This window comes from Microcaecilia unicolor, chromosome 12 (genome assembly GCF_901765095.1).
Source record: "Microcaecilia unicolor chromosome 12, aMicUni1.1, whole genome shotgun sequence".
NCBI lineage: Eukaryota > Metazoa > Chordata > Amphibia > Gymnophiona > Siphonopidae > Microcaecilia > Microcaecilia unicolor.
In genome coordinates this window covers 65,605,611-65,616,731 of record NC_044042.1, presented here as the reverse complement: position 1 = coordinate 65,616,731, position 11,121 = coordinate 65,605,611, and positions in this window count along the sequence as shown.

The window sequence follows — 11,121 nt, the reverse complement described above, 5'->3', positions numbered from 1 at the left end:
GGGATGTCTGCTATCTGAACAAAAAGAAAAGGAACTCCAATATATATAAAAGTAAAATGTGTTATCCAAAACAGAGTAGACATAGTACAGATATTCTATGTAGTGCTATCCAATTCTAGTCTCTACAGTTCAGTTGTTATCAAATGTTATCTCCCGTTGGCTATCCCTTCTCTTTGTTGAAGTGCCCGCATTAGCTTTTCTTCATTGGAAGGTGATTCCGTATCCCTTTTCTCCTTTTGGTTGCTCTTCTCTGTACCTTTCCTAATTCTGATATATCTTTCTGAGATGCAGTGACCAGAACTATACACATTACTCAAGGTTTGGTTGCACCATGGAGCATTAAGGAGGCATTATAATATTCTCTGTTTTATTCTCCAAACATTCCTTTGTTCAGTGTTTTTTGGCTGCCACTGTTGCACACTGAGTAGAGGATTTCAATATATTGTCCATGATGAATACAAGAAAGTTCATTTATGGCCCAGTCTTATGTGCCCAGTGGCAGGAACTTTTTGTACATCGTGCCAGGTAATATCCTAGCTCTACTCCACTGCTGCTGCTGCTGCTATGAAATGGTCCCTAATTCTCCTGAGAGATCTCTTGGTGTGAAAGTACTGCCTTTCATTGGAGGGCTGTGGGAAGGCAGGATTCCAAGTCCTGCCAACAGGTTCAAAACCATGGTCCTAATGGCAGTGAAAAAATCTTTTTCTTGAGTCTTGTTAATAGCAGGTTGCTACATGAAGGCACCTTCATTCTTATTCAACAAGCTGTTCAGACTGTAGTGACGGATTTATTTTTACACTGTTTCTTACCACCACCCTCCTCTCTCAGCATGGTGTGTCTTCTTTCTTCCTCTCCCTCTCTGTACTAATGGGGGCACGGTCCTTGATTGTGAGCTTCGAATCCTTTTACAGTCTGATTAGGAATTGGTGGCTGTCCCACCCCTCTGTTGTTGAGGTAGGTAGCACTCGCTCATATTAACGCATACTACTGTTGTACCTCTAAGTAGTCTGAGCAGATTTCCCATGGTGTGTATGGGGAATACTTTCAGTCATTCACTTCAGGACGGGGAACTCTCATGCTTTTTCTGATAAAGCAAGGATCTTTACAGTAATGACCACATAGTCAGTATTCTTGCAGTGTCCCAAGAAGGTGGGTAAGACAGTGTCCAACGATGACCAAAAATAGTGTCTCGGATCTAGAGCAGAAAGTAAATATCAGCTTAAACCTTCATAATAATATGTGTTTTGTAGAGTTTCTCCTATGGGTATCAAAATATATTTCTCTTAAAGAAACCTATCACACATCATTCACCCTCCATAAAACTTTTTTTTACAATTTTTCATGAGCTCATTAAGAGCCACCAGAAGTGTACTTAAAATTCACTTACAAAAAAAGCAGCAAATAGTGTGTCACATATCAAGATGCAATAAATACAAAAACCAGTTCCTTGTTTTGGACTTTGGCAAGGTCTTCCAAAAAAATTAAAATGCTGTGAGCATTAGGCACCCGGTAAACTCTCTCCAGTACAACCCTTTGTTCTTGTGTTCTCTGATATGGGATTCAAAGCTATGTTTATGTATCATTTTCCACATTGACTTCATTTTACAATTTACACATAAACATAAGCAAAAATCAAGTTTACGGAAGCAGACAACTACAGCAGAGTACATGACTATCCTGATTCTTTCTTTTTTTTTTTCAATTAAAGAAATGGCATCTCCTGTATTGCATATTATCCCCATATTCCAGACTGATCACTTGTAAATAAACCTTTAAGGGTAATCAAGAAATGCTGCTAGCGGTTGCAGCTGCATGGAATGGGAGTATAAAGCATGTGGAGAACATGCAAGTTCCCTATGGGATTTTGTTGCACTATTTTGCCCAGTTTCTACAGTGGGTAAAAGTACACACACTGTGTCAGCATGCATAATTTAGAGGGAAGATGATAAGCAGACAATTTTATATGGATAAGAGGCTGGTGGCACCTCACTGGTTTATTGAGGTATGTTGAGGAGAGACTCCATCCATAAATTGGTTAGTCTATAAGATGACACCAGTTTGTTTTTGTTGCTATAGACTAGCATTGTCGCCTCTCTGTAAATTGATATTTTTTTCTGATGTGAAGACCTAATAGCTTAATGTGAAGCAATGCAGAGACACTTGGGAGCTCTCACTAAATAAGGGACTTCACTTGTTTCTTTTTTTTGTATTGCACACTTGCTATTAGTTGCCGTGTGTCACAGATTGAAAGAGAACATTCTTAGGTTTCACAACAGATTTCTAGTATGTAATAAAACAGCCTAAAACCAAAGGACCTGATTTTTCAGAGGTCGTAGTGATTCTACTAATTTAAAGGCTGCTGCTGCTTTTAGTCTGTGGTGAATATGAGCAAAGGTTTATGCGTGTACTGCTGTCTATTTGTGTAGTAGTTTAGGCTTGCTATTGCATAACTTCATAATATTCAGTTACTATCCAGATATCTGGATAATTTTCATGCCCCCACCCCTTCACTGTATGGATATGTTTCAAGCTAGTCGGATGGATTTGTGGCCTGATGCTACCCATATAGCAGCGAAATATCCATGGCTAGGCAAGTATATCCATCTACTGGTCGCTAGTGAGCATATACCAACCTGAAACTTGGTGGACAAACATCATAGAAATTATAATTGATCCCCCCCCCCCCCCCCAAATCTATGTAAGAGTAGAAATACACATGCCAACCAGCATGCTCGGGGAGCATAACATAGCAGCAGAATGTGACACACTGAATTCACTAATAACAGCTGAGTGCTAGAGCACAGACATTTTCACTGTGATAGTCCCTGCTCTAGGGATGTAGGTGGCAGTGCAGGATGTGGACAACATAAATCCCCTCAAAGGATGGAAGAGCTGCCCCTTTAGGACCCCCTTAGTCTGCCTATGGCTCATGCACTACATGTCCTTAGCTTTGGGATGTTCTACTGTTCAGCTTATAAACATGGGAAGAGAGTGAAATTGGTGTGTGCTTTAATTGAATTATTTCTTCATACGTGCACTTGTTCTGATGAGCTGGAGTGTAAACTGCTTTGTGGGAAAGTGTGTTCTATGCTGTAAATGTATCCTGTACATGATAAGGATGGTCTTCCCTTTAATGCACATGTCCCTCACAGAGTAGATTAACTCCTAGCAGAGAGTCAAGGCACAGCACTAGTGTTGCCCTGAGAAGAGTGGGCAGTGTAAGAGTGTCGAAGGAAGTGTTCCTCTAAGATCTACCTCAGAATCACTAGAGACCCGCACAGGTTCAGATACTGCCTGCGTCAGGGACCAACCAATCTCTGCTGCTACTCGCCCCAAGAGGGTTTGATGAGACACAGGATTTAAGTGTTGTGACTTAAGGGTTGGAGGGTGGGTTTATGCCTGATGTGGGTTTTGTTTTACAGCACTGTGTCTAACTATGTGGAAAGTATTGATTAGATTTTGCTTTATATCAAAGAATCTCTATCTTTATGAAAAGCCACTCTTCTGAAGTTTCCAGAATGTATGCTGTTAGAGCTGTACTGAATAGCATATTTTACTATTCGGCCGAATATGAATAAAGGGCATTGAGCTTTAACGTAGCAAATAATAAAAGAATCAACGTGAAATCAGAGATCAAGTGTTTATTTCAGTAGGACTTAGCATAGCAGAGCCCCCGATTATTCGTATTCGAATTTAAATCACTATTCGGCCGAATACAAATAATGTATTCAGGGTTGAATCGAATACGAATATTCGGTACAGCGCTATATGCTGCATAGTGTGCAGAACACAGAAGGGTCTGCCAGTTCGATGCAGTCCTAGACTGCATATTATTACAATGTCCTGTTAAGACTGGAAGCCAATGTACAGGAAAGGCATTGGGTCTGAGAATCTCTTAGGACCGCAAGTCTCCACTGGGAACTTTTGGCCTTTATTTTCCTTTCTCTGACCCTTTTTCTGTATTAGTTTTCTTGAGTCCTTAGTCCCTTGCATGTCCATTAAATTCAAATACATACTCACATATTCTCCGAGGACAAGCAGGCTGCTTGTTCTCACTGATGGGTGACGTCCACGGCAGCCCCTCCAATTGGAATCCTTACTAGCAAAGTCCTTTGCTAGTCCTCGCGCACCCGCGCGCACCGCGCATGCGCGGCCGTCTTCCCGCCCGAAACCGGCTCGAGCCGGCCAATCTTCTTTCGTCCGCACTCGGTACGGCTGTGTTTTTTGCCGTGTCGAGCCCCGGAGAGTCGACCTCGCGCGTCCGTTGTCAAATCGATGTGTTTTTTTCTTCGGAAAAGTTTCTTTTCGTTCGGAAAGTGCTCCGCAAACCCTCTTGGGTTTCGTTTGCCCCTTCCCGTACTTCCAGTCTTTGCCCCGGTAAGTTTTCTTTCGTCGTCGGGGTAGGCCTCTTTTCGGCCTCGGTCGAGATTTTTTCTCCCTCAAAGTTTTGGTGCTCAAATTCGTCATTTCGGATTTTGATTTCGCCGGCGTGATTTTTCCGCCCATGACATCGAAGCCTTCCAGCGGCTTCAAGAAGTGCACCCAGTGCGCCCGGGTAATCTCGCTCACTGATAGGCACTCTTCGTGTCTTCAGTGTCTGGGGGCCGAGCACCGTCCTCAGAATTGTAGCCTGTGTTCCCTGTTACAAAGGCGGACTCAGGTAGCGAGATTGGCCCAGTGGAACGTTTTGTTCTCGGGCTCTTCGTCGGCATCGGCACCGGGGTCATCGAGTGCATCGACGTCGTCAGCGTCCAGACCTTCATCCTCGGCCGCCAGTGCATCGAGTGCATCGAGGCATCGGCGCCGAGACATCGGATAGCTGCATCGGCGTCGGTGGTATCGGGACCTCGTCTGCTGATGTCGTCGGACGGTGGTGCATCGTCAGGAGTGCAGGTGAGGGCTGTCCATTCCCCTGCTGGTGGCGGTGAGCCTTCGGGTGGGTCTCCCCCTACCCTGAGGGCTCCTGCAGTACAGCCCCCCCGAGATCGACCTCCTTCGACCTCGGCCCCGAGGAAGCGACGGCTGGATTCTACGTCCTCCTCGTCGGTGCCGGGGAGCTCCGGTGACATGCTTCGGAAGAAGTCGAAGAAGCATCGACACCGGTCTCCTCCCCGCGTCGGCACCGAGAGCTCTGGGTCGCCGAGGGAGTCGGCACCCAGCAGGCATCGGCACCGAGAGGACCGCTCACCCTCTGTTCAGGAGGTGTCGATGCGCTCCACTCTGGACAGCCCGGAACAGCCTCCACGCCCGGAACAGGTTCTGACGTCGACGCCTGCATCGACCTCCATGCCTTTCTCTGCAGCCGCTCTGAACGAGAGCCTCCGGGCCGTTCTCCCAGAGATTCTGGGAGAGCTGTTGCGCCCTACCCCTCCGGTACCGGCGGTGCTTGCGCCTCCAGTACCGTCGAGCGTGGCGCCGGCTGGCCCATCGCCCGGGGTGAGGTCCCTGACTACGTCGGCGGAGGGAGCTTCGCCGATGCGGGCGAGGGAGTCTACCTCTCGACGCCCCCATCGTGGACGTGGCTCCACGGAGTCGAGCTGGGCGAGGTTGCAGACACAGGTCCGTGAACTTGTGTCTGACACCGAGGGTGAGGCCTCGTGGGAAGAGGAAGAAGACCCCAGATATTTCTCTGACGAGGAGTCTGAGGATCTTCCTTCCGATCCCACTCCCTCTCCTGAGAGACAGCTTTCTCCTCCCGAGAGTCTGTCTTTTGCCTCCTTTGTCCGGGAGATGTCTACGGCCATCCCCTTCCCGGTGGTTGTGGAGGATGAGCCCAGGGCTGAAATGTTTGAGCTCCTGGACTATCCTTCTCCACCTAAGGAAGCGTCCACTGTTCCCTTGCACCATGTCCTGAAAAAGACATTGCTTGCGAACTGGACCAAGCCACTAAGTAATCCCCACATCCCCAAGAAGATCGAGTCCCAGTACCGGATCCATGGGGACCCAGAGCTGATGCGCACTCAGTTGCCTCACGACTCTGGAGTTGTGGATCTGGCCCTAAAGAAGGCTAAGAGTTCTAGGGAGCATGCTTCGGCGCCCCCGGGCAAAGACTCTAGAACCTTAGACTCCTTTGGGAGGAAGGCCTACCATTCCTCTATGCTCGTGGCCAAAATCCAGTCTTACCAGCTCTACACGAGCGTACACATGCGGAACAATGTGCGGCAGTTGGCGGGCTTGGTTGATGCTCTCCCCCCTGAGCAAGCCAAGCCTTTTCAGGAGGTGGTCAGGCAGCTGAAGGCGTGCAGAAAATTCCTGGCCAGAGGGGTGTATGACACCTTTGATGTTGCGTCCAGGGCCGCTGCTCAAGGTGTGGTGATGCGCAGGCTCTCATGGCTGCGTGCCTCCAACCTGGAGAATAGACTCCAGCAGCGGATTGCGGACTCGCCTTGCCGTGCGGACAATATTTTTGGAGAGAAGGTCGAGCAGGTGGTAGAGCATCTCCACCAGCGGGATACCGCATTCGACAAGTTCTCCCGCCGGCAGCCTTCAGCATGTACCTCTACAGGTAGAAGATTTTTTTGGGGAAGGAGGACTGTTCCCTACTCTTCTGGCAAGCGTAGGTACAATCCTCCTTCTCGACAGCCTGCGGCCCAGGCTAAGCCCCAAAGCGCCTCAGCAAGGCCCCGCGGCTCCCCAGCAAAAGCAAGGGGCGAGCTTTTGACTGGCTCCAGCAGAGCATAGCCGACATCCAAGTGTCAGTGCCGGGCGACCTGCCAGTCGGAGGGAGGTTGAAAGCTTTTCACCAAAGGTGGCCTCTCATAACCTCCGATCAGTGGGTTCTCCAAATAGTCCGGCAAGGATACACCCTCAATTTGGCCTCAAAACCTCCAAATTGTCCACCGGGAGCTCAGTCTTACAGCTTCCAACACAAGCAGGTACTTGCAGAGGAACTCTCCGCCCTTCTCAGCGCCAATGCGGTCGAGCCCGTGCCATCCGGGCAAGAAGGGCTGGGATTCTATTCCAGGTACTTCCTTGTGGAAAAGAAAACAGGGGGGATGCGTCCCATCCTAGACCTAAGGGCCCTGAACAAATATCTGGTCAAAGAAAAGTTCAGGATGCTTTCCCTGGGCACCCTACTTCCCATGATTCAGGAAAACGATTGGCTATGCTCTCTGGACTTGAAGGATGCCTACACACACATCCCGATACTGCCAGCTCACAGACAGTATCTGCGATTTCAGCTGGGCACACGTCACTTCCAGTACTGTGTGCTACCCTTTGGGCTCGCCTCTGCGCCCAGGGTGTTCACAAAGTGCCTGGCTGTAGTAGCAGCGGCACTTCGCAGGCTGGGGGTACACGTGTTCCCATATCTCCACGATTGGCTGGTGAAGAACACGTCCGAGGCAGGAGCCCTGCAGTCCATGCAGATGACTATTCGCCTCCTGGAGCTACTGGAGTTTGTGATAAATTACCCAAAGTCCCATCTTCTCCCATCACAGAGACTCGAATTCATAGGAGCTCTGCTGGATTCTCGGACGGCTCGCGCCTATCTCCCAGAGGCGAGAGCCAACAACTTGTTGTCCCTCGTCTCGCGGGTGCGAGCGTCCCAGCAGATCACAGCTCGGCAGATGTTGAGATTGCTGGGCCACATGGCCTCCACAGTTCATGTGACTCCCATGGCCCGCCTTCACATGAGATCTGCTCAATGGACCCTAGCCTCCCAGTGGTTTCAGGCTGCTGGGGATCTAGAAGACGTAATCCACCTGTCCACGAGTTTTCTCGAATCCCTGTATTGGTGGACGATTTGGTCCAATCTGACTCTGGGACGTCCTTTCCAAATTCCTCAGCCACAAAAAGTGCTGACCACGGATGCGTCTCTCCTGGGATGGGGAGCTCATGTCGATGGGCTTCACACCCAAGGAAGCTGGTCCCTCCAGGAACGCGGTCTACAGATCAATCTCCTGGAGTTGCGAGCGATCTGGAACGCTCTGAAGGCTTTCAGAGATCGGCTGTCCCACCAAATTATCCAAATTCAGACAGACAACCAGGTTGCCATGTACTATGTCAACAAGCAGGGGGGCACCGGATCTCGCCCCCTGTGTCAGGAAGCCGTCAGCATGTGGCTCTGGGCTCGCCGTCTCGGCATGGTGCTCCAAGCCACATATCTGGCAGGCGTAAACAACAGTCTGGCCGACAGACTGAGCAGGATTATGCAACCTCACGAGTGGTCGCTCAACTCCCGAGTGGTGCGCCAGATCTTCCAAGCGTGGGGCACCCCCTTGGTGGATCTCTTCGCATCTCGAGCGAACCACAAAGTCCCTCAGTTCTGTTCCAGGCTTCAGGCCCACGGCAGACTGGCATCGGATGCCTTCCTCCTGGACTGGGGGGAGGGCCTGCTGTATGCTTTTCCTCCCATTCCTCTGGTGGGGAAGACTTTGTTGAAACTCAAGCAAGACCGAGGCACCATGATTCTGATTGCTCCTTTTTGGCCGCGTCAGATCTGGTTCCCTCTTCTTCTGGAGTTATCCTCCGAAGAACCGTGGAGATTGGAGTGTTTTCCGACCCTCATCACGCAGGACGAAGGGGCTCTTCTGCATCCCAGCCTCCGGTCCCTGGCTCTCACGGCCTGGATGTTGAGAGCGTAGACTTTGCCTCTTTGGGTCTGTCAGAGGGTGTCTCCCGCGTCTTGCTTGCTTCCAGGAAAGATTCCACTAAGAGGAGTTACTTCTTTCTGTGGAGGAGGTTTGCCGTCTGGTGTGACAGCAAGGCCCTAGCTCCTCGCTCTTGTCCTACACAGACCCTGCTTGAATACCTTCTGCACTTGTCTGAGTCTGGTCTCAAGACCAACTCTGTAAGAGTTCACCTTAGCGCAATCAGTGCATACTATTACCATGTGGAAGGTAAGCCGATCTCAGGACAGCCTTTAGTTGTTCGCTTCATGAGAGGTTTGCTTTTGTCAAAGCCCCCTGTCAAGCCTCCTACAGTGTCATGGGATCTCAATGTCGTTCTCACCCAGCTGATGAAACCTCCTTTTGAGCCACTGGATTCCTGCCATCTGAAGTACTTGACCTGGAAGGTCATTTTCTTGGTGGCAGTTACTTCAGCTCGTAGAGTCAGTGAGCTTCAGGCCCTGGTAGCCCAGGCCCCTTACACCAAATTTCATCATAACAGAGTAGTCCTCCGCACTCACCCTAAGTTCTTGCCAAAGGTCGTGTCGGAGTTCCATCTGAACCAGTCAATTGTCTTGCCAACATTCTTTCCCCGTCCTCATTCCTGCCCTGCTGAACGTCAGCTGCACACATTGGACTGCAAGAGAGCATTGGCCTTCTACCTGGAGCGGACACAGCCCCACAGACAGTCCGCCCAATTGTTTGTTTCTTTTGATCCCAATAGGAGGGGAGTGGCTGTAGGGAAACGCACCATATCCAATTGGCTAGCAGATTGCATTTCCTTCACTTACGCCCAGGCGGGGCTGGCTCTTGAGGGTCATGTCACGGCTCATAATGTTAGAGCCATGGCTGCGTCGGTAGCCCACTTGAAGTCAGCCTCCATTGAAGAAATTTGCAAAGCTGCGACGTGGTCATCTGTCCACACATTCATATCTCATTACTGCCTGCAGCAGGATACCCGACGCGACAGTCGGTTCGGGCAGTCAGTTCTTCAGAACCTGTTTGGGCTTTAGGATCCAACTCCACCCCCCGAGGGCCCTGTTTGTTCTGTTCCAGGCTGCACTCTCAGTTAGTTGGTAAATTTTTTAGGTCAATCTCAGTTATGTCCTCGCCGTTGCGAGGCCCAATTGACCATGGTTGTTGTTTTGAGTGAGCCTGGGTGCTAGGGATACCCCATCAGTGAGAACAAGCAGCCTGCTTGTCCTCGGAGAAAGCGAATGCTACATACCTGTAGAAGGTATTCTCCGAGGACAGCAGGCTGATTGTTCTCACAAACCCACCCGCCTCCCCTTTGGAGTTGTGTCTTCCCTTGTATTGTCTTGCTACTTACTGGACTGGCCGGCTCGAGCCGGTTTCGGGCGGGAAGACGGCCGCGCATGCGCGGTGCGCGCGGGTGCGTGAGGACTAGCAAAGGACTTTGCTAGTAAGGATTCCGATTGGAGGGGCTGCCGTGGACGTCACCCATCAGTGAGAACAATCAGCCTGCTGTCCTCGGAGAATACCTTCTACAGGTATGTAGCATTCGCTTTTAGTGTTGACTGCTATCTGGATAGTCTTTATTTCTTTAATTGTTTTATTTTGTCAACCATCCAGAATGAACCTGCTTCACAAAGGTGGTATAAAACCTTTATAAATAAATACAGTAGAGTCTTGATTATCTGACTAAGTTGGATAATAGAGACTCACTGCATCCCTCCACCTGCTCACCCATCCAAACAGCAGCTGCATTCCTGCTTGCAGAACTCCTCCCCCATCCACCTGACCAAGGTAGGTTCTTTTCCTCTCCCCCCCCCCCCCCCCCCCCCCACTGTACCTTTAGAAATTTTCATGCTTCAGCAGAGAGGTTGGGGCAGGAGTGATCCCCAATTGGCTCTGTTTTCAAAAGGGCTACTGTGAACTCTGGCGGGGGGGATGGGTCTGAGAATGGTGGGGTGGCTGCTGTTTGGGTTGGTGGGTGGGCAGTGGCAGAGGTACTTTAGGGGTGGGGGAGAGTGGATGCAGCTTGGATTACCACCGTTGGTTAATCTGGAGTGTTAGATAACCAAAGGTCGGTTAACTGGGACTCTACTGTAAATAAATATCTGGGTATATTGCTGACCACCAGTATGCAGATAACAGCCTTTTGTATTTTTCTGCCCTAAGTTAGTCAGTATTCAGATAACTATTTGGCTATTTTCTGGTTCTGCCCTTAGTGCTATCTGGATAGTGCTGGTGTGGTGTGTAGCGATTCTCAGTGGCATGATCCATGTATTGCCACTGAAAATCAGAGACTGGTCCTGGTCAGTGGAATTTATCTGGGTAGCAAGTGCTGTTACTTGGATAAATGCTTTTAAATATTGGGTCCTCGATATTCATGCCTGCTCCTTAAGGGGGTGTGCCAGTGGGTCAGGTTTTCAGGATATTCCTAATGCATAGGCATGAGAGATTTGCATGCCTATGACTTCCATTCTGTGCATATCTCTCTCATGTATAATCATTAGGGATATCTTAAAAACCTGAGCCACTGCAGCCC